Source organism: Perognathus longimembris, chromosome 7 (assembly GCF_023159225.1).
Source record: "Perognathus longimembris pacificus isolate PPM17 chromosome 7, ASM2315922v1, whole genome shotgun sequence".
Taxonomy (NCBI): domain Eukaryota; kingdom Metazoa; phylum Chordata; class Mammalia; order Rodentia; family Heteromyidae; genus Perognathus; species Perognathus longimembris.
The window spans coordinates 10,359,299-10,381,493 of NC_063167.1; the positions used below are offsets into that span (position 1 = coordinate 10,359,299).

Here is a 22,195-nt window from a genome sequence, read left to right on the forward strand (position 1 = left end):
CTGCCCCAGGGAGGAGGATTTCAATTTAGACCTGTACTGGGGCTTGAACTCAGGGCCTAACGCAGGCTAAGGGCTAATTCCCTTTGCTGTGTGACTCAGGGTTGGCGCTCTACCACCTGAGCCGCAATTCCGCTTCTGTCTTTTTGTTTTGTTTTGTTTTTGCTGGCTAATTGTAGCTAAGAGTCTTGCGGACTTTCCTGCCTTGTCTGGCTTCTAACTGCGATCATCAGAGTCCAGCTTCCTGACTCGCTAGGATTACAGGCTTGAGCTACCAGCCACTGGCTAACACTTGGGTTTTATTTTTTGCAAGTGCAATGCAATGCAGACCCAGACTCCTGGCCTTCTCCAGTTAACAGGTGGGCCCCTCCCCCTCCCCTGTGCCCATGTCCTGCGCCCCAACCTGGCCACTGGGCAGGGCAGTGGGTGTCTCTGCCGCTCAGCACCCCCTTCAGAATCCCACCTTCGTTCCTGCTTTTCCTTTGCACCCTGGCCAGCTTTCTGACGGATGGCTGAGCCCGGCCCGGCCTGGCTGGGCCTGATTCAGTCTAGGCTTCCTCATGGCAGTGAGGCCCCTCCTGTCCTCCAGCTTCCCGCCCTCTGCCTGCTAGGCAGGTCTGGCCAGTGAGTGACTCACAGACCTGAGTCTCTGTACACCTGGCCCAGCCCGGCAGGGAGCCAGAATATCCGACCCTGGGCTCCTGCCCGCCTCTGCCAGCTGCTGGGCTCCAGAGGACCCCTTCCTGCCACCCGTGGGGCCCGGCCCCCCTGACACCTGCGCCCCTCTTCCCGGAAGACGGCCAGCAGACTGCAACTCAAACTCAGAATCCAGGTCAGGTGTTGTTTTGTTGTTGTTTTAAACCCTCTCTGCCGTGGCTGGGTTGCAGGAAGATCTTTTGGTCATCAATGGTAGTGGTGCCTGGGTCTCCATGGTATCGACACCCTTGGGGTCCAGGTTGGGGAGGGGGCGCCCTGTCTCCTCCTGAGTGTGTCCATGACCGTGACTCCTGGGTAGGCTGGCTAGCGGGGCAGCGTGGGCAGAGGGAGGCAGAGGGGGCCTGGGCGGGCACAGGTGTGGTAGGGATCACCTACTTCTTTCTCTGGGTCACAGAGTTTGGGGGGGGGGGGACACAGCTTGATACAGCCAGTGTCATTCTGCAGCTGGGAAAAATGAGGCTCTGGGGACTGGGAGTCTCTCAAGGTCGCTGGGCAAACTGATGGCAGAATGGGGGGCCGGGAACCAACTGGCAGGGCTCGCTCCCTGCCCCCCACGCTCCTTCCTCGTTCCTCTGCTTCTGCAGTTTGGTTTTGCATCAGGAAGGAAGAATGCAGTCCCAGGCGGTGTCTTGGAGACTCATATTCAGATACCTTGTGCATGTGTGTTTGTGTTTGCACTAGACTTGAACTTAGGACCTCATGCTCTCGCTTGGCTTTCTCCTCTCAAGGCTCGCATGCTACCACTTGACCCGCACTTCTGGCTTTTTGGTGATTAACTGGAGATAAGAGTCTCACAGACTTTCCTGTCTAGACTGGCTTCGAACTGTGATTCTCACAGTTCAGCTCACAGTTGTGATTCTCAGCTTGCAGAGTAGCTAGGAGGACTGGCTCAGCATGTGAAAGGAGGCTCAGGTCCTGGGTGTGAATTCTGACACGCAGTTGTGGAGCCATAGCTTTTGCTCCTCCATGGATGGTCAGCTCACTCCTTTTGGAGGCAGCGTTTCTCATTTGGTTACAATGCTCAGTTTATGATAATTTGGTACTTACTGGGCTCTTACATCGTGTTAGCGATTTTTGCTAAGAAAGCATGTGTGGAAAGGTATGTGGATGAACTCATTTAATCCCCCGACACCTCCGTAAGGTATTATTTTGATTAGGCTTATTTTGTAGCAAAGAAAACAGACAGAGAGAGGTTAAGTAACTCGTTCAAGATTTCACAGCTTAAAAAAAAAAAACCAATTAGCTTGAGTTGTTGAGCAATCTGAAAGCACCTGGGGTTTCACTGGGTTTTGGGGGGGGCGGTGGGCGGCGGTGGGTGGAAAGGATTTCACAGTTTGAGAAAGTAGACTGAGGATTGCGATTCAAAGCCAGCTGGGCAAGGAAAGTCCGTGAGACTCTTATCTCCAATTAGCCACCAAAAAAGCTGGAAGTGGCTGGGCGAAAAAAGAAAAAGAAATAAAGCTTAGAGACATCATGCAGACGCTGAGTTTAAGCAGTAGTAATGGCACACGTACACACACACACACACACACACACACACACAGTGGAGCTGGGATTAGAACTCAGACAGGCCTGTATCCTAACAGCCTCTCTCTCTGGGCCTGCAGGTGGCCGAGCCCGGGGCAGATGGCCGAGTATTGAGGGAGAGTGGAAGGCAGTCGGCCGGCCTTAAGAGTCCCCTGGGCAGAGGAGGCGGGGACTGGGGTGTGGTGAGCCCACCTTGCCCCGCCCATCTATGGGGGACCCCTGGCCACCCTTGTGGACAGGCCTGGTCACTTCACAGTGTACAAAGCAGGCCGCCTGCGGCCCTGGGGCCCTGGGCAGGACAGGAGCGGCCTTGCCCCCGGTGACTTGTGCAGCTGAGGCTCTGAGAGGCCAGGACGCGTGCCTGAGGCCACACAGCCAGGAGAGGGCATCGCGCCAGACCCTCTCTCCCGGGGCAGCCGGAGGAGGCTGGGATCCCCGGGTCGCGGGGTCTCCCGAGGCTGAGCTCCTCTGCGCAGGATTCTGCCGGCTGGGTCTCCGTGGACAGCGAGGGACGGCTGGCTGCCCCCCTCGTGTCCCTGCCAGCTGGAAGGTGGGGGGAGCCCCCACTTCTCTCCATGACGGCGGTGGGCAGGAGGGGGCTGGGGTGAGCCCACTGTCCCCTCTCCCAGCCATAGTGCAGTCATTGTAACTTGGCGACAACAGTGCTCTGTGATGGTCAGCCAGCCCTGCCACGGGGCCCCCGGTTTCCATTTCCCAGCACCCCCACATGCCAAGCGTGGGGCCTGGCACAGTCTTCCCGACAACCCCCTTTTCACCAGGGTGGAGGATGAGGCCCAGAGAGGCTAAGGCTCTCACCCAGGGTCACACAGCGGCCGGTGACACTGGAATCGTCAGTCAGGGAGGTGAAAGCTTCCCCACCCAAGGTCACCACTCACAGGTCATGTTCACAACTAAGGCCAAGGTCCTAGCTATTTATTTATTTATGCCAGTACTAGGGCTTGAACTCTCAGCCTGAGCATTGTCCCTTTTCTTTTTGGTTTTGTTTTTTGCTCAAGGCTGGTGCTCTACCGCTTGAGCCACAGCTCTACTTCTGGCTAGCCGGGGCTGGCTTTGAACTGCCGTCCCGCGATCTCAGCCTCCTGAGTGGCCAGGATGACAGGCGTGAGCCCCGGGTGCTCATCTAGCTGCGGTGGCAGGGGAGAGGCCGGCAGAGTTCTGGTCTGGTCTCTGCCTCTCCGTCTGGGGCCTCGGCCGGCTGCCTGGCCTCTGGGGCCTGGGCCCCGTGTCCAGCGGGAGCTGGGGGCTGTGTGCCGCGAGGACACCGAGGACATCACGTGCCACCTGCGGTTCCCCAGGCCTGAGGGTCCCGGGGTGTGCCCGAGGGACACGGGAGCACAGGCTGTACCCATGCCGGGGAGGCAGAGACCGAACTCAGTCAAGGTCAAGGTCACGGGGCCAGAATGTGGGAGTGGAGGTGTCCACGCTGGTCTACCTGCCCCCCCAGAAGCAAGCCCCCCAGTACCATGAGGTCTCCCCAGGGAGCCCAGGACCCGCAGCCCTGGAATTCCGGGACACCAGACTCGGGAACAGGTGAGTCTCAGGCAGGTGTTTTGGCACGGCCAACGGTCCCGGGCTCCCTGCCCAGACTCCTCCCTCTTTGTCCTTCAACTGATTGGGGGAGATCCCCGCCCCCTGTCCTTCCTCCTTTCAGGAACAGGCCAGCCCTTGTTCCCAGGGACAGGACACAGATCCCTGTCCCCTGCCTGTCCCCTGCCTGTCCTCCCTCCTGTCCCCCCCCCTCGGCCTAGCCCGGCCCAGCTCACCACGTGCTGGGGCATGTAACTCCCAACCGGGGGTGGGGGGGGAGGGAAGCACCGGAGCCCCAGAGCTCCTCGTAGGTCCCCTTTCCACCACCACGCCCTGTGGTCTACCCCACCGTGAGCCAAACCTGATAAGCATTTGTTCCGTCTGATAAGAAGAATCTCCGACCCCATGACATTTCTGGGGTACAGCCGCGGTGGGGGAGGAACCCGGGGCCTCCCCCGCCAGGAGTCTGGCTCTCATCCCAGTCCCACTCTTCTTGACCTTCATGACCTTGAACAAATCCTTGTCCACTCCAGGCCTCAGTTTCCCCCTCTGGGAAAGGAGGAGACTGGCTGCTTCGTGGCTCAGGGGTTGGCCTCTGGGTGCCCTCCGGCGCCCGACCAGCCCCGCCCCGCATGGCCACAAAGCCCAGGAAGGAGGGAGTCGGCCTTGCAGCCGGCCAGGGGCGGGCGAACACTGGAGTCATCCCCCCGCAAGCAGCTCCACGCCTGCCAAGTTGAGGAGTGGAGGCAGGATGCCAGTCTCAGAGGGGAGGAGCCCTCCCAGGCCCTTCCTGCCTTGTCTAATGGAACAAAAGGGATGGCCTCTGTGGGTGAGGCGTGGGTTCAAAGCCCGGCTCTGTGACTTCAGCTGCAGTGCGCCGGGGTGAGTCACTGGCCTCCGCTTCGGCAGTCGCAGCGGAAGGCGATGACTTTGGTTGCTGAGCTGGATGAGGGCGGTTTCTCCCAGGCCGGCCGCTGAACCTGCAACTTAGGAAGGCTCCAGAAAAGCCTGGGCACGCCGCAGCCCTGCACCCACTCCGTGCCCTGAGTCAGGACCCGGAGCCGCAGGCTCTACCGCTCCAGCCTCCCCTCCCTGCGCGTCTGGCTTTTTTGGTGGTTAGAGATAGAGTCCTCATGGACTTGGACTTTTCTGCCTGGACTGGCTTCGAACTGAGGATCCTCAGCTCTCAGCCTCCTGAGTAGCGAGGATTACAGGCGCGAGCCGCTGGTACCCACACTCTCCGGTCTTTCCTTCCTCCTGTCTTTGTTGAACTCGCTCTGGAGACTCTGAACTCGGCGCCCGATCTGTGCCTGCCGTGTTGCATCACCCCTGGCTCTTCTCTCATCACAGGAACCGGGGGCGTCGAGGCTCTACTTGGGGAGCGGTGGCCGAGCCCTTTTCACACATACACACCGGGAATCCTAGCAGGTCCCACAGGACACTCTCTCGCCATCTTGTCCCTAGGACGTCAGCATACTGCTCTCTGCCTTCTCTGGAGAAAGAGAGGGAGGCCATTCAGCCCCTTCCTCCCATCATCTATCCGCCCATCATCTATCACCCATTCATCCAGGTTTCATCTAGCTACCCACTCACTTCTAATCCACCCTCCCTCCCTCCTCCCATCTTTCATCTCCTCTCCATCCACCTAACCATGCATCCATGCATGCGTGTTTACGGTGGCTGCTCTGTGCAAGTCCCTATATCCTGGAGACAGGACCGTCTGTGCAAAACAGACAGGATCCTGTCTTCAGAGCACTGTGGAGTCATAGCTAAGGAAGCAGGCACTCCAGTCAGCCCCCTACCCTGTGGCCTCTTCACCTGCAGCACGGGACGACCCTAGTCCCCGCCTCTTGGGATTACCGCGAGCGGATGCAGTAATAGTGTGGGAAAGGGCTGGCGTGACGCCTGGCCTGTAGCAAATGCTCCGGGTGTGTTAGCAAGGAGGAAGAGGGAGACGTGGAGGAGGAGGAGGACGAGGAGGAAGAGGGAGACGTGGAGGAGGCTTGCCTCTAAGTAACCAGTGCGCCATGCGTTGCCCTGCTTGTCCTTGGTGGTGACGGAGATGGATGACAGGGGAGGTGACCCAGGAGAGGCCCCAAGCCAGCTTCTCAGGGAAGAGCAGCCTAGAGCAGATCCTCTCCTCGGTGGCCCTGCGGTGGCCAGCTGGTGGCTGGCACGAGGGTCTCAGGGCTGCAGGGACCTATGCCACTGCTCATGGCTGTTTGCCAGTCAGAAGAGGTGTCTTAGGGCCTGCGGAATCGTGCGGTGGGACCTGCTGACGGGCGCTTTTCCTTCTCGCTTGGGGTATTTTGATCAGAGTCTTGCTCTGTAGTCTAGGCTGGCCTCAAACTCATCTTCCTGCCTCCGATTCTCAAGAGCTGGACTTCCAGGCATGCACCAGTACACCTGGCTTCTTGCTATGTGTGCAGGCCCTTGGTAGAGCATCAGAGAGCCAGAGGGAGACAGTCGTGCAGGCAAGGCTATGGATGGAGCTCTATGGGGAGCAGACAGAAGGGGTCCTGAGGTCGCTGGGGGCCCCTCCAGGACAGGTGGGGCAGGAACATGGCAGCTTTGTGTGTGTGTGGGGGGGGGGGGGCATATGTGCATGTACCAGCTAGTACTGGGGCTTGGACTCAGGGTCTAGGTGCTCTCTCTCAGCTTTTCGCTCATCATCACTTCTGTCTTTTCGGTGGTTAATTGAAGATAAGAGCTCACAGACTTTCCTGCCTGGGCTGGCTTCGAACCACAGCCTCGGATCTCAGCCTCCCGAGCAGCTGGGATGACAGGTCTGAGCCACTGATGCTGTCCAGCGAACGTGGCAGGCTCGTGTATGGCTGTACTTCCAGCTCCTAGGAGGGTGCTGAGCACCCTGCTCACCCGGGCCATGGCTCAGGCACGCAGGTCTGGATGGGAGGGAGGGTTCTCTCACTGGCTTATCTGGAAAGGGGGAAGTGGGTTCAACCCAGGCACCCCACTTCAGTTGTGGAAGTTTCCACTGAAGCAGCTCACGCCTACAAGCCCAGCTAGCTACTCAGGAGGCTGAGAGCTGAGGATCACGGTTCAAAGTCAGCCTGGAAAGGGAAGCCCAGGGGACTCTAATCTCCAACGAACCAGCAAAAAGCCAGAAGTGGAGGTGAGGCTCAAGTAGTAGAGCACCGGCCTTGAGTGGGAAAGCTGAATGCGAGACCTCAAGTCCAAGCCCTAGCACTGGTACACGCGCACACACACACGCGCACACACTCACACACACTTTCACACTCACACACATACACAGAAAGAGAGCTATGTGCACATCTGAGTGACATCTGGCTCCAGGGTTTTGATTTGGGGCTGGGGGGGGCTGATGGAATGCCGGCTGAACCCCACACTGTGATAGAGCTGGATCTCGTGGCTTACAGGCTGTGTGGCTTGAGGCAGGCTCCCTCCTTCTCTGTGCCCCATTTCCTTGCACAGAGAGGTTCTTGGAAACGATGCTTCTGTAGGGTTGTTGTTTTTTTTTTCTTTTTGCCAGTCCTGGGGCTTTAACTCAGGGCCTGGGCATTGTCCTTGAGCTTCCTTTGTTCAAGGCTTGCACTCTACCTCTTGAGCCACAGCGCCATTTCCGGCTTTTTCTGTGTGTGTGGTACCGAGGAATCGAACCCAGGGCTTTGTGCATCCTGCCACTAGGCCAATTCCTGGCCCCTTCTGGAGGGTTTTTACCAGAGGAAATGGGGTTGGGTATGGGGCTCACAGGGCAGAAGAGTTTGGCAGCGTGACCAGCACATTTTGTTGTGGTTTCTGTCTGGTGATACTGGGGGCTGGGCTCCGGGCCTTGTGCTTGGCAAGTGCTCTACACTGGAGCCACACCCCCAGTCCAAGAGCTGCTGACGGGGTGGGGTGGGGGGGTGGGGGGGGTCGGTGGGGTGAGGGGAGCGTGTGAGTGCGAATGTGAGCTCCAATGTGGGGCGTTCTGGCTCCCTCAGGAAAGTGGGGCCACCCATCTGCAGTGACCCCCCCCTCTCCCCCAGTGAGTCTGCTCATCTGACGGGCCCCATCGGATGGCGAGGTCCCAGAAGCAGCCGTTCCCAGAAGCTTTGCCCCTAGGTTCACCTTGGCCAGAGGTCACAGGGGCTGGGGACAGGAGCTTGATCCTAGATTCCCACCCCTGCGTGTTTGCTGTGTGACCTTGGGCTAGTCATCTCATCTCGCTGGGGCCTCTGCTTTATTCCTAGAGCAAGACGTGGGCAGGGCTGCCCGGGGTCCTCGCACAGTGGGCCTCTGTCAATGGAGGGACTGCCGAGCAGAGAAAAGATGTTAATGAGCGCTGGGGCTGGTCCAGCTCGCCAGTGCGTAGTCCTCCTGCCCCCAGCTCCGGCAGGGCCTCGGATGGGAGTCTATGCAGAGAACCCAGACACAGAAGGGCCCATTGTGCCCAGTGGGGCTGGTTTCATGACTCTTAGAAAGCGTCTTTCATCTGGGAACGGGGAGCCCTGGGCGGTGAAACCCGGGGACCATGGAGGTTTCTGGGGTTTGTGCCAGGCCGAAGTGGCAGCCAGGCCCTGCTGCCACAGGCCCAGCACGCAGGAGGGGGAGGGGAAGGGCAGATCCCTCCCCTCCCAGTGTCTTTGGGCTGGCTGCTGTGGGGTCACCTCCCTCAGCCCAAAGCCTGTCCTTCCTGGAGAACCCGCCCAGCCCCCATCCTCCGCCTGGCCAGCTAGGCAAGGCTGGGCACTCACCACGACCCCAGTCTGCGGCCCTCGCTTCTCTGTTTCAGCGGCCACCTCCCCTCCATCACTGGGCAGCTTTGAGAACAGGCCCCGGGCTGTGTCTGTGGTCAGCTGACCCGTGGCTCTCATGCTGGGGAGGGGAGCCTGGCCTCGGAGCTCTGGGCCTGGGCAGTAACCTGATGCCAGGAAGCAGAGACCTTGTCTCTCGTCCTTCCTGGCTCCAGGCCCAGACCATCCAACTTCTGGGCTCAGCACACACCCAAGCATTTTGTCTGCTCATTCCCAGGAACCACGGATGCCTCTTTTGTGCTGTGTGCGTGTCTGTGTGCGTGCATGCGTGCATGCGTGCATGAGCATGCGTGCTGGTACTGGGGCTTGAACTCAGGGCCTTTGCAGATGTCTGTCTTCAGCTGCTGGCCAGGCTGGTTTTCTGTGCATTCTACCTGCACCTGGGCCCTTGGGGGCTGGATCAGTGGGCGGTGTGTGTGTGTGTGTGTGTGTGTGTGTGTGTGTGTGTGTGCTTGCAGACACTGCCGATGTCCTGTCCCACCTTAACCCAAGCTATGACCGTTCCTCTTTTTTTTCTTTTTTTTTTTTTTCTGTCACAATTGCCATTTTAGGAGACACAGCAGACTGGAAGCTAGAGGCAGGAACACCTTACATTTTTTTCTTTGTGTGGGTATTCCAGTGCTGGGGCTTGAACTCAGGGCCTGGGTATTGTCCTTGAACCTTTTCTCTCCAGTCTAGCGCTCTACCACTGGAGCCACCCCTCCACTGCTGACTCTTTGCTGGATATTTGGAGATAAGAGCCTCTCGGCTTTATCTTCCCCATGCACCAGCTGGCTTTGAACCTTGATCCTCAGATCTCAGCCTCCCGAGTAGCTAGGATGACAGGCGGGAGCCTCAGCTTTGTCTTGAGTGTGGGGCCTTGACCTGTGGAGGGCCGTTCAGCGTCACGTGACCGGCTTTGGGCTCTGTGAGTGAGGTGTCTGGGGCGGAACATGGTGTCATTCTCAGTCCTTCTGGCCACGCCTGGCGCCCACCTTCTTCACCGCTCTGTTCTCGCTTCCCCCACCCCTCTGCTTGGTGGTGGATCTGCGTTTTGTGGGAGGGGCCTTTGAGATGATGTCAGCCGTGGTTCCTTACCTTTGATGTACTTGCAGCCTCGTGAGCACCCAGAGTCCTGTGGTGGAGAGTGGGACATACACGGTGAAGCTGTGATTTACGGTGCTGCCCAAATGGCCCTCGGAGCACTGCTAGCGGGAACCTTTCTGAGCTGCCTTCCGTGTCCCCATGACTCTGAGCAGTCCGAGATTTCTGGCACCACAAGATGTTTTAGGCTCGACGTGGTGATTCCCTGGGAATCAGCCATTTCCCCACAGAGCCCTGGTTACAATGGGTGGAGAATGGTGCTTAGAAACCTCCGCTGCTGTTGGGTGTTCCTGCTGTGACCCCTCTTGGTGGCCCGAGCTAGGAGCTGGCCTGGATATGTCCAGCCCCACAGGGCTCCGTCTGGTGTTCTGTCTCATATATGCCTGTGATTCCTTTCTCCAAAGTAGGACGGATCACAGACTTAATCACTGCTATAGGAAGTTGCTTCTTGTAAATAATAGTAATGGTTGCTTGACAATACAGTGACAAATAGTGTGCTTATTTAATTTGTCAGCCAGACGTTAAACAACCGGAAAGGCAAGCATGCTTCCTCGCCTCAATCCCCAGGGCAGGTCCAGCTGCGGCCAAGCCCCCAAAGACCACGCCCATGAGCGACCACACCCACCCCAGCTCTTGCCTTAGACCCCATATAGCTTCTCATAAAGCCTGAAAGTGCAGGCCCTGGGTTGCAAAGAAACTGGGAGGCTAGGGTTACTCAGTGTCTCTCTATTCCCCTTCAAAATCTCTGTCTTTCCCCCCTCCGCCCCTCACAGGGCAGGGGGATTCTGGAAAGAGGGGTGTTTCATCCTGGTCAGATAGACTCATTATAGCTAGCCAACAAAATGGGACCCAGCCTCTTTAGAAAATATCTGTAAAAGGGTAGTCTCTAGGCTTGGGAAGTCTCCTCTATTATCTACCCATTGTCCTTGATCACGCTGGCCTCAACTGTCCCCCTAAATGTGCTGGGATTACAGGGTGTATGCTGTCCTATCCACTTCACACATTTCCTTTTTGTTTTCTGCATAGTTGTTTGCACACGGATGCCCAGTTTCCCTATTTGGTCTACTCTAGGGCTGGCCTGATGGACAGGGGGGTCAGAGGAGGAGGCAGAAGTGGGAGGAACCTTGGGTTCCCTGAGCAACCTCAGGGCAAATCACTCAGCCAGCTCTGGCCAATGAAAAATCCTAGCCTTGCTCTTGTTCCCACCTCTTTCCAGCTCAGTGACGGGAGAGGCCTGGCATGGATTTGAACTGCAGTTTGCGAATAGATTCCTGAGTCCCATCCACGGGGGGGGGGGGGGGGGGGGGAGTGTTTACATCACTCATCAGGATGCTTCCACAATAAATCCTGCTCTCTCCAGAGTGCTCAGCCAGCAGGCAATTCTGGTTCATTGAATGTTCTGGAACATGGATACGTTCCCAGAAATCCTACCCCTTTCATTCCTTTTGTGGCTATTGAACCCCATGAACACATCTGCCTATTCAATCCAGCAGATACTTGTTTCCACTGAGGCAGGTGTGTGTGTGTGTGTGTGTGTGTGTGTGTGTGTGTGTGTGTGTGTTAGTTCTGGGGCTTGAACTCAGAACCTGGGCTCTGAGCTTTTGCTTTTTGATGGTTAAATGGGGATAAAAGGACTTTCCTGCCTAGGCTGGCTTTGAACCTCAATCCTCAGATCTCAGCCTCCTGAGGAGCTTGGATTAAAGGCGTGAGCCACAGGTGCCTGGCTGGGATGGGATTCTTTGTTGCAAAAGCAGAGAGTAGAGGGGAGCAAGGAAAATCCAAGCCCTAATTCTCAGCCAGTGGAGGAGTCTTAAAGTCGGGGGTGGGGGGGGGGAGAGCAAGCGTGGCAGTGGAGGGCAAACTTGTGCCAAAGGCATCGCTGGGCCCAGGGAAGGTGAGCCAGCTGTCAGGCTTTTTATGGGCAAGCTCACAAGGATCAAATGCTGGAGCCTAATGAACAAGGGCAAAGCCACTACGGGCAAAAAAGAATGATTCTGCAGGCTGTTTTATGAGCTGGTGGTTTCTTACCCTAACACAGAGAGTTCTACAGATGAGGGATCGGGGGGCGGGGGGGAGCGTGCTCAGAAGCCATTGCAATTCTCTAATGTTGGCGCCTCTAACTCTAGGCTGGCCTCCGGGGGACCCTGGGGGAGCCTGGGCATGGCCCCCTAACCTCAAGCTTGGATCACAGCTACAAAACACATAGAGCAGCCGGATGCCGGTAGTTCATGCCTATAATCCAGGAGGCTAAGATGGGAAAACTGAAGTTTGAAGCCAGCCCAGGCTGAAGAGAACTTGAGATGCCATCTGCCATGAAGCGGCAAAAAAAAAAAAAAAGCCAGACTGGGGGCATGGCTCATTTGGGAAAGAACCAGCTGAGCAAGTAAACAGAGCAAATGACAGGCCCTAAATCCAGCTCTTTGTACTAGCAAACAACAAACAAGCAAACAGTACAAGTTACGGAGCCTATAAGAACAGCGGGCACATTAGAGAGGCTTCCAGGGGAACCTGGGCCTTCTCTGGGAGGGGAAGGCTTGGCACAACCCAGTGAGGGTGTGGGCAACCCCAGGCTGAGGCTCCAGAGGAAATAAGATGACCCAGGTGGAGGCTGGAGCAGACTCTGAAAAACTGCCATGCAGGGTGGAGACTTGTCTTCTCCCTCAGAACAGCACCCACAAACCCACTCTCTGGTTGAAAGCTGGTGGAAGTCTTTCCTGCTTGCTCAGCTTTCCTCTCCCTCTCGTGGGCATGGTATATTCGCCCTGGCGTGGAAGCTCTGCCTAGGAAGGGCCAGTGCCTGGTGGCTCCTTCGTGCTGGGCTCGGAGTCTGGCACACAGGAAGGACTTGACAAGTATTTGCTCCCTCCCTACCACCAGCTCCTGTCCCCTAGGCCTGGGGCTTGGCACGACTCTTAGGACAAGATCTCTGGTGCTTATGTTCTTGTGTAGACAATAAACAAGGCAAGAAATCAATGAATAAGATGGTTTCAGAGAGCAGAGGATGTGCATTGCTGCTCTCTTTGCACTGGAGGGGTCAGGAGCCAGGGAGGTAGGGCTGGGGGCTCACTGGTTCCTTGTTTCTTTGGTAGCTTCTATAGCTGGGGTCTGACAAGGAGGGAGTAGGGGTGTGTGTGTGAGAGAGAGTGTGTGCTTGCACATGCATGAGCCAGGTGTAGGACTTGAACTCAGGGCCTGGACACTGTGCCTGAGCTTCTTTTACTCCAGGCTAGGACCCAACTTGGGCCATAACTCCATGTCTGGTGTTTTGGTGATTAATTAGAAACAAGAGTCTCGCAGACTTTACTGCTGGCTTCGAACCACAGTCCTCACATTTCAGCCTCCTGAGTCGCTAGGATTGCAGGCATGAGCCATCAGTGCTGAGCTGGGAGTAGTTTTCAAGTTTACAGCGGGCTGTATCCCAATGAAGGGACTCAGACTGACTGATTTCAATTTAGATATACCTGAGCTCTTCTCAAGCTGCAAAGCTCTTTAGAGTCTGCCCAGGAGTAAAAGCCCCTATGGCGGGGTGTGGATTTCCCTGAACACAGAGATGAAGCCAGGGAATATTTAATAACAACAGGGATAATCTTAATTAGAGACCTGATAAGTGTAATTAACTGCAGCATATCCAGAGGCCTCTTTGGCGGTCCGGCCCGAATGGGTGGAGGGAGCTGGGGTTTTCAGCTTTGAGGCCGGGAGGACAGGGGCTCCGGGAGCTGATTTCTCTTCTTGCTTGGCAGGAGGGGTGGGGGGAAGTTGGCAAAATGACTCCCAGCCTTGGGCCTCCGTCTTCCCCCTGGAAGAATGGGAATTGACCGTAGGGTTGTGGCTGGGGTGCAGCGATGTGGACCGATAGGGAGACCCCAGGGTCTCCCTGGGTAAGGACGCATCGCGAGGAGTGCGGGTTTGCCCGGGGTTGGAGGGGCGCAGCCGGGACCCCCCCCCCCAATCCCCCAAGGCACAGCTGGCTGCGCGGGGCCCTGCCATGGCCGCGCGGGGTGTCGGGGAGATCCGGGTAGGAGAAGCCGGTAAGAGGTGGCCTTGGGCGTGAGGAGGCTCCAGTGCAACCTGGAGCCCGGGCCCTGCTCCCCCCCCCGCCCCTCCCCCGCCACCCGGTGCGGGCCTCAGTTTCCCCGAGCGGTGGGCGGGTGGGCAGCCGGGCCCCGCCCCTCGGTGGGGCCGCGGTGTGGGGGGGAGCGGGGAGGGGGCGCGGCGGCGCGGCCCGGCCACCAGGGGTTAAGCGGTGACCTCAGCCGCGGCGCCCCGGGACCGGGCGGGCGGGGGCGGCGCCGAGCGCGCGGTGCGCGGCGGCTGCGGACGGGACCAGGCCGCTCCGGGCGCGGGGCGCGGCGGGGCGCGGGGCGCGGCGGACCGGCGCCTCCCGGGCCATGGGCGCCCGCGGCGGCCGGCGGAGCGGGAGGCGGCGCGGCGGCGGCGGCGGCGGCGGCGGCCACCCGGCGCCTTTGTGAGCCGCGCGGAGGACGGAGCGGCCCGCGGCGGCGGCGGCGGTAACGGTGAGTCCCGGCCCGGCTCCGCCCGGCTTTGTGCGCCCCGGGGCCTCGGGAGCCGGTGCCCCCTGGCGCGGTGGCGTCCGCCCGGGGTCGGTGCGCCTCCCGCTTCCCCCGGGGCGGCCCCGCGCGTGCCGCTCCCGCGGCGGCGGCACGAGTGTGAGAGCCTCCCGGCCCCGCGTCCCGGGACGTCCCGGTGTCCCCCCTGCCCGAGCGGCCTTTGTGCCCGGGCCTCCCTCCCTCCCTCCGCCCTCCCTCCCTCCGGGCGCGCGCGCGACCTCCAGCCCCGCTCGCTCGGGGGCGGGCTGGCAGCCCGTGCCTCGCCTTCCCCAGGGCCACGGCACCCCGCCCTTGGCTTGCCTGGAGCCAGGGAAGGCTCCTGCGGCCTCCGTTCCCGGCCGGCCTCCCCGGCCCCGGCTTTACCCAGCAGGGACCCCAAGAGCCGAGTGTGGATGGAGCCGTCGCTCCCGGCCGGTCGGCGCCCTCCACCCGCCAGGGTGGGTCAGGGGGGAGCCGCAGAGGACGCAGACCCGCCTCCGGGGAGGCCGGTCCTCCCTCCCTCCCCAAGGGTGGGGTCCTAAGTAAGGCACGGGTCTGGAGTCTTTCCTTGGCCCTCAGTTGCCAGGGGGCCCGGGCTGATCCAAAGCTGGAGGCAGTGCCGGGTGGGTTCCCCCCACCCCCAAGTCCTGGGCTCAAAGTAGGGGAGCACGGCCCGGCCCACTGGTGGGGCCCCATCTGCCTGCCCTGCGTGCAGGGGGAGGGCAGGTTGTTAGCCTCATTAATATGCACAGCCGCCCCTTGGGCCTGCTCTCCTGGCCATAAGCCGCCCTGCCCATCTGCTCACCACTTAGTGTGGGTGTCAGGCCTCTGGCACACAGAGGAGAAGGAGGGGGTACACCGTCCAAGGTCCCTGGGCTCCCCCAGGAGAAGCTCACCACCCTCCTGGTACCCAAGTCCTGAGCCCCCTCCCCCCTTCCCTTCCTCAGAAATCCTTGGCCCTGCCATTCCCTCTGTCCAGAGTGGGTTTGGTCCTTCTGTCCTTCACTCCTTTCTGCTCTTCTGTTCTCCCTGGGGCGGGGGAGGGGAGGGGAGGGTGTTAGGGGAGGCAGGCAGGCTCCTGAGCCACAGTGTGTGTGTGTGTGGGGCAGTGGCTCCATTACATCTCCCTGAAAACTGTAAGCCTTAGAGTTCAGGGACTCTTAGCAGTCCTTGGCCACCAGCCTACAACCCAGTAGGGGCTCAATAAGGATCTGTTAGAAGTGGTGGTTCCTGAATCCTACTGTGTGAAGGTTTAGCTTTGGATGGGGGTGGGGTGGGGGTGGGCGGCTCCTCAGAGCCTGGTCCAGGTTACCTTAAAGGAACACTCCAGCCAAGTACTGGTGGCTCACGCCTGTCATCAGCCTGAGATCTGAGAATCTCGATTCACAGCCAGCCTAGGGAGGAAAGTCTATGGGATTCTTAACTCTCTTTAACCTGTAAAAAAGTCAGAAAAGGAGCTGTGGCTCAAGTGATAAAACACCAGCCTTGAGTGGAAAAAGTTAAGGAACAGCACCGAGGCTCTGAGTTTTGAGCCCCAGTACTGGCACAAAGCACTGTTAATTGTAGAAATCCAAATGTGCTCATTAACGGACACTTCTAGTACCTGCGGGTGTCAGGAGGTGGCAAGTGCTTCACTGACCTAACAGTAAACAACCGGAAGGTGCTGAGCAGAAAGAATGTAATCTCCTTAGATAGCTTTGAGAAGATAAAGAGGTGATATGAGATGTTTATACATACACTTGATGATAATAGCTTGCTCTTTCTCAGCCGCTATCTCTATTTGAACAACCTTGGTAATTAAGTGAGAATGAGCTCAGGCTCTTGAAAGTTGTGTGTGTGGGGGGGGGTGGGGTGGGGTTGGGTGTCTGACTGGGGCTTGAACTAAGGGTCTCGGTGCTGTCCCTTAGCTTTTACCGCTCAAGGCTGACGCTCTACCACTTGAGCCACAGCTCCACTTCTAGCCTTTTGCTGGTTAATTGGAGCTAAGAGTCTCTGGGGTTTCTCTGCCTCTGCTGGCTTCCTAGGGAGCCGCTCAGATCTCAGCCTCCAGAGTGGCTAGGATGGTAGGCATGAGCCACCCGTGTCCAGCTCAGGAAGGAAATCTCACAGCGAGAGACTCCCTGAGGCCCCAGCTGGCAGTGAGGGTCGGGACGCAGCCTGGGTCTCTCCAGAGGCTCAGTCCTCCCAGGTTTCCGCACCCTTGTCCCAGTCCCTCTGAGCCAACAAATGCGCTAGAGTCACTGGCTGAGGGTCCAAAGTCTATGCAGAGTCAAACTCGCAAATAGGAGCCTTGTGCTGAAGTCCTCTCTACCCCTGGGGGGTCCGGCTCAGCCCTTCCTTGTTCTCTGGTCCTTATGCGCCTGTGCAAAGCTCTGGGTGGAAAGCGGGGGGCTGGAGTTTGTTTCTCCTGGTGCAGGCAGGCACCCTCAGAACCCATTGCTGAATTGCAGGAATTTCCTTTTAAGCTGGTTGTTAAACACAGCCATTCTTAAAAAAAAAAAAAAGCGAGATACAAATAACTAAATGAATTATACTAAAAAGAAAGAAAATAAGCACAGCTATTTCCTAATCATACTTTATTATGTTTTCCTATTAGTATGCATTTGTTGCAGGTGCCTTTGTGTGACCATGTGTGTGTCGTGTGTGTGTGACAGACACAATGGCGTGTTAGCACACATTTCTTTCCAGCGCAATTCAGTGGTGTCCCATTGGTAGCTTGGAACTGGCTGAGATGAGAGCGTTCACACCACAGGGATTGACCAGGCACTGTCCCTTAGTTTTCTTTTTTCTTTTTCCTGCCAGTCCTGGGGCTTGAACTCAGGGCCTGAGCACTGTCCCTGGCTTCCTTTTGCTCCAGGCTAGCACTCTTATCTCCTGGAAGCCACACAGCACCACTTCTGGCTTTTTCTGCGTATGTGGTGCTGAGGAATGGAACCCAGGGCTTCATGCACGCTAGGCAAGCACTCTACCACCAGGCCACATTCCCAGCCCTCCTTAGCTTCTTTTACTCAGGCCTGGTGCTCCACCACTTGAAACACACAACCTTTTGCTGGGTAATTAGAGACGAGAGTTTTTCGGATTTGTCTGCCGCAGGAATCAGCTCGAGGTCAGCGTGAGCTGGTGGAGAGGCAGTTCCCAGCACACTACTGGAGACGAGCAGTGACGGGCTGAGCCGCAGCCCCTTCCCCTCCTCTGGAACTTGCGTTCTGTGTGATGGTGTGCGTGATGGTGTGTGTGTCCTCACAGGTACCAAGCGAGCGAGGCAGCTGCTGGACTGGGCCCGCTTTGGGGGGGGTGGGGTGGGGATGTCCCCCCATCAGATGAGCTTTCACTGCAGCAAGAGGAAGGGAAAGAGGTGGGGAAGGGACTCGGTGTGTGCCGCTGTGGTTGGAACTCAAGGTCTTGTGCTCTTTCTGCTGGCGCTCTGCCAGTTGAGCCACACTCCCAGTCCTGCTTTTTGCTGGCTATTTTGGAGCTGATGACTCGTGGACTTTTCTGCCCTGCTTGGCTTCAAGATACAGTCCTCTGGATCTCAGCCTCCTGAGTAGCTGGGATTCCGGCATAAGCTATTGGCACCTGGCAACACTTGGTTTATTGAGCGCCTCTTTGCCACCTATTAAGGCCCCACACACTGAGGGTCCCACCATCCGGAGGCAGGGGGTGGTGGTGGTATCTGAGGATAGACTGTGAAAAGTGAGGTACCCAGGGACTAGCGTGGGGGGGGTGGGGCACTCGCCCGGCCCGGGGCCTCAGGTGTACTGGAGTCTGGCAGGCTGTGGCAGAGCAGGGACCTGCTTGCTGGCTTTTCCTCGGGTCAGTGGGTCCCCAGCAATGGAAACCCCCAGAGTGCCATCCATCAGGGCTTTGTGCTGTGCCCGTCACCCGTTTTCCTACCTGTCGTTGACACTTCTTGGTGGTTTCTGTGTGGCTCTTGCTCTTCCGGGTCCTGGGTTTGTGGCTGGTGGATTAACATCAGCTTGCCACAAGAGAGTCGGGCACTTGGGCCTCCTGGCCCATTTCTAGTACCGGGGCCGCTGATGTGGGTGATCTCTGCTGCTTTGTCCTGCTTGTAGGCAGATAACCGGAGAACTTAGGAAAAGACCCTCGTGCTGACTTTGTGCCAATGTGCCACACATCCAGTTCATTGCCATAGGCTTCTTTATCTTAGAGATGAGGAAACCGAGTCTCTTTTTTTGTGTGTATGTGTTGGTACTGTGGCTTGAACTCAGGGCCTTGCACTCTTTTTATTTTTATTTTTTGCCCATGCTGGGCCTTGAACTCTGGGCCTGGCCCCTGTCTCTGAGCTGCTCTCTCGGCTTAAGGCTAGCACTCTACCACTTGAGCCACAGCACCACTTCTGAGGTTTTCAGTGATTAACTGGAAATAAGAGTCTCTCTCACAGACTTTCCTGCCCAGGCTGGCTTTGAACTGTGATCCTTAGATCTCAGCCTCCTGAGTAGCTAGGATGACAGACAGGTGTGAGCCACTGGTACCCAGCAGAGCCTTGCACTCTTGTTTAGCTTTTTCATTCAGGGCTAGAACTCTTGTCACTGGAGCCACACCCCCACTTCTGGCTTTTTGCTGCTTAATTGGAGGTAAGAGTCTTTTAGATTTGTCTCACCTGATGAAGATCTTTGGCTCTCAGCCTCTTGAGTAGCTAGGATTGCAGGCTTGAGCAATCAGCTCCCAGCTGAAAACCAACTTTCTACTTGGCACAGTGATTCACTCAGTGCTACAGTGTTGCAAGGGACAGGATGCTAACCGCCTAGTCTCTGTCCTTCCTGCCATCCTCTGGCCCCTCCTTAATTTTGGGGGTCTTTCCACTTTGAGGAGGGAGGGGAAGCGAAGAATCATCAAGTGCCTGTGATCACAGCTCTCTGCTGTTCTTCGCTTGAAGCGGATGAGTGTCTGTCCATGTAGCGTTCGCAAGGTCCTGGCTGGTCACAGCTGGCTGGCTGGTCAGACCGTAGCTCAAGGTCAAGGCTGGGAATGGAATCCCAGGGCCCACAAAGGCCCTCCAGGCCGGGCACCAAGAAGGGACGAGGCAGTGGTCACAGGAAGGGACAGAGGCCGTGCCACTGGCTCGTGTTTGTGGAGTGGGGAACACGGGCCCTCACCTCCCGCTCGGAGGTAGGTCCGTTGCTGTCTCTAACTTTCCACCCCATGGCAGAGGCCAGGGTCCTGGGGCTCTGCATTGCCTGCCGCCCAGCCCCCCCCCTCCTTTGGTGCCAGTACTGGGGCTTGAATTTGGGGCTTGAGCCCTGTCTCTTAACTTTTTCACTTGAGGTTGGCACTCTACCACTTGAGCCACAGCTCCATGTTAGGCTTTTAGGTGATCAATTAGAGATAAGAGTCTTATAAACTTTCTTGTCTGGGCTGGCTTTGAACCGTGATCCTCAGAGCTCAGCCTCCTGAGGTGCTAGGATGACAGTTTCCATCATCACCAGTGCCTGGTGACAGCCCTGCCTCTTGACCCGTGTCCCAGGCCTGGCCTGCTGTGCCCAGGTATGGTCGATGCGATGGACAGCAGACCAGAGGGGCCACAGTGAGGGTTGGGCCCATCTCTGGGTCAGAGCCGGACCCTAAGCCCCCTGCCCCGGGTTCATCTATCCCACCTCCAGCCTGGGGGTTGAGAGATGGTCTCCAACCAGCCCCTCACCTTCTCCTAGCTATCCTCTCCGCTCGGCGCATGCCCGTGATGGGCTTGGCGCAGGTGAGGCGGCCTTCCTGGGTTCCTGATCCCCAGTCTCTGGCCTGCCTGCCAAGCGAGCTGCCCCATTCCAGCATCCGCCTCATTGGTATTCAGCCCCACGTCCCAGCCATTAGCACACAAGGTCGGCCTCCCTCCACCCTCCTCCTCATTGTCTCAAGTGGGCAGACTGGCTGAGCCTTAGCTAGAAATGCGGCTTTTTATTCAATTTCCCTAGGAAAACAATGGTTAATTTAAGTAGGAAAATAACAGCCTCTGGAAATGGAAGAAAAATATCCCTGTACTTAGATGCTCTCCAGGACATTTGAACTTCCCCTTAAAGGGTTTATTTTGCCTTAAGTAACACCTATAATCAATCGCATGGCTATTGGAGAAAACTTGGCAGGTTTAGAGACGTGGCTTCACTGTGTCCTTCATTCTCCTTCCCACGGACAACCTCTCTGAGCAGTGTGCAGTGGGACCCTGCTTTAGTCTGAGAAGCTTTTGCTTAGTTTGCTTAGTTTTGCTTAGTTTGGAAAAGACAGGTCCACGATCCCCTGCATGGTTTCTTTCTGCACTGGACACCTTTGTGCCTCAGTTTCGCTTATGTAAAAGGAGGGCAAGTCCTGGTAACTGGGTCTTTGTGAGGAGTTAACAAGAAAGCACGAGTAGGGCGCACAGTGCCTGGCCCGAGCTCAAGTTTAGCTATGTTGGGGAGCTATGGAGGAGAGGGAAATCTTTCCCTCTTACCCCTTGGGTTCTGTCTCGGGGCCTCTGCAGCAATGGACAAAAAAAGATTACCAAGAGGAAAAGGTGTACAGATTTTACTTGATGTGATGCACACGTTTGTGCACACACACACACACACACACACACACACATTTCCTCCTCTTCCTCCCCCTCCTCCTCCTCCTTCATTTTCTTCTTTCTTGGTGCTGGTTGTGGAGCTGAAAACTCAGGGCCTGGGTATTGTCCCCTAACTTTTCCCGCTCAAGGCTGGTGCTTGAGCCGCAGCTCTACTTCCGACTTTTTGCTGGTTGATCGTAGGTAAGACTCTCATGGACTTTCCTGCCTGGGCTGGTTTTGAACTGTGATCCTCAGCCTCCTGAGTAGCTGAGATGACAGGTGTGAGACATTGGCTTGTGGCCTAATGGATGCTCTCTGCTCTTCTTTGTGAGGCGCACTGGGGACTCAAAGAGAAGACGTGCCACCCCAAAGAAGTGGTTGAGTCCAGGGGTTCCCATACACACACACACACGTATGCATGTGCATAGAGTCAGTCATGGCGCCTGGGCACTGTCTTCGAGCTGCTTCTTTTTTTTTTGGCCAGTCCTGGGGCTTGAACTCAGGGCCTGAGCACCGTCCCTGGCTTCTTCATGCTCAAGGCTAGCACTCTGCCACTTGAGCCACAGCGCCACTTCTGGCCATTTTCTGTATATGTGGTGCTGGGGAATTGAACCCAGGGCCTCATGTATATGAGGCAAGCGCTCTTGCCACTAGGCCATATCCCCAGCCTTCGAGCTGCCTCTTTTGTTTAAGGCTAACACTCTACCACTTGATCCACCGCACCACTTCTGGCCTTTTCTGTGTATGTGGTACTGAGGAATCGAACCCAGTGCTTCATGCATGCTAGGCAAGCACTCTACCACTAAGCCACATCCCCAGCCCCAGGGCTTCTGCCATTTGTTCACTTATCTTCCTATCTTCTTGTCTCTCTTGGCTTCCATGAATCCATTTCTGTTTATTCAACCTTCCATTCATTCCCTCATTAATCAGTCCATCTACATATCCAACCACACCTCCATCCAGTCATACATTCTTTCATCATCCATCCACCCATCATCCCTTTAACCTATTCATCAGGTGATCAGTTGATGGTCCATCTATCAGTCTACCCATACCTCCATCCATCCATCTATCCTCCCATTTATTCATCAATCAATTAATGATTCATTTATCCATCTACCTACCTGTCTTCCCATCTTCCTGTCCATCCATCCATCCATCCATCCATCCATCCATCCATCCATCCATCATGTCTGAACTCTTGCTGTGTTGAGGACTTATCTGGGAACAGGAGCGATAGGAGCAGAAGGCATTACCTCTATGGTCAAGGAACTCACAGTCTAGGGGACAATGGGCCAGAAAACAAAGCAAAAGACCCAGTCCAGCTTCTTAGGGGCAGGGAGGGGCCAGCCTGAGGTCAGCTTGGGTGGAGGCTCCCTCACGCAGGAGTGGCCTGGGTGATGAGGTGAGAGACCCAGGAAGGGCCTTGCCCTTGAAGGCAGGTCATCATGGCTTGGGTGGGTGGG

The 22,195-nt window shown here is 57.0% G+C and overlaps 1 protein-coding gene across 10 annotated transcripts in view; it reads left to right on the forward strand.

Annotated features, from left to right (window-relative positions):
• The first annotated feature begins 455 nt into the window (after window positions 1–455).
• The window catches only part of Arhgef10l (Rho guanine nucleotide exchange factor 10 like), a 123,295-nt gene continuing 101,555 nt past the window's right edge, over window positions 456–22,195 (forward strand). For 3 of the 10 annotated variants that reach the window (XR_007211521.1, XR_007211520.1, XM_048350347.1), the window contains exon 1: window positions 456–829. The gene's annotated coding sequence lies outside the window, so the exon portion shown is untranslated. Of the gene's footprint in view, window positions 830–14,138; window positions 14,162–22,195 lie in introns of those variants that run through there. The other 7 variants (XM_048350349.1, XM_048350350.1, XM_048350351.1 and 4 more) reach the window with 5 other exon arrangements.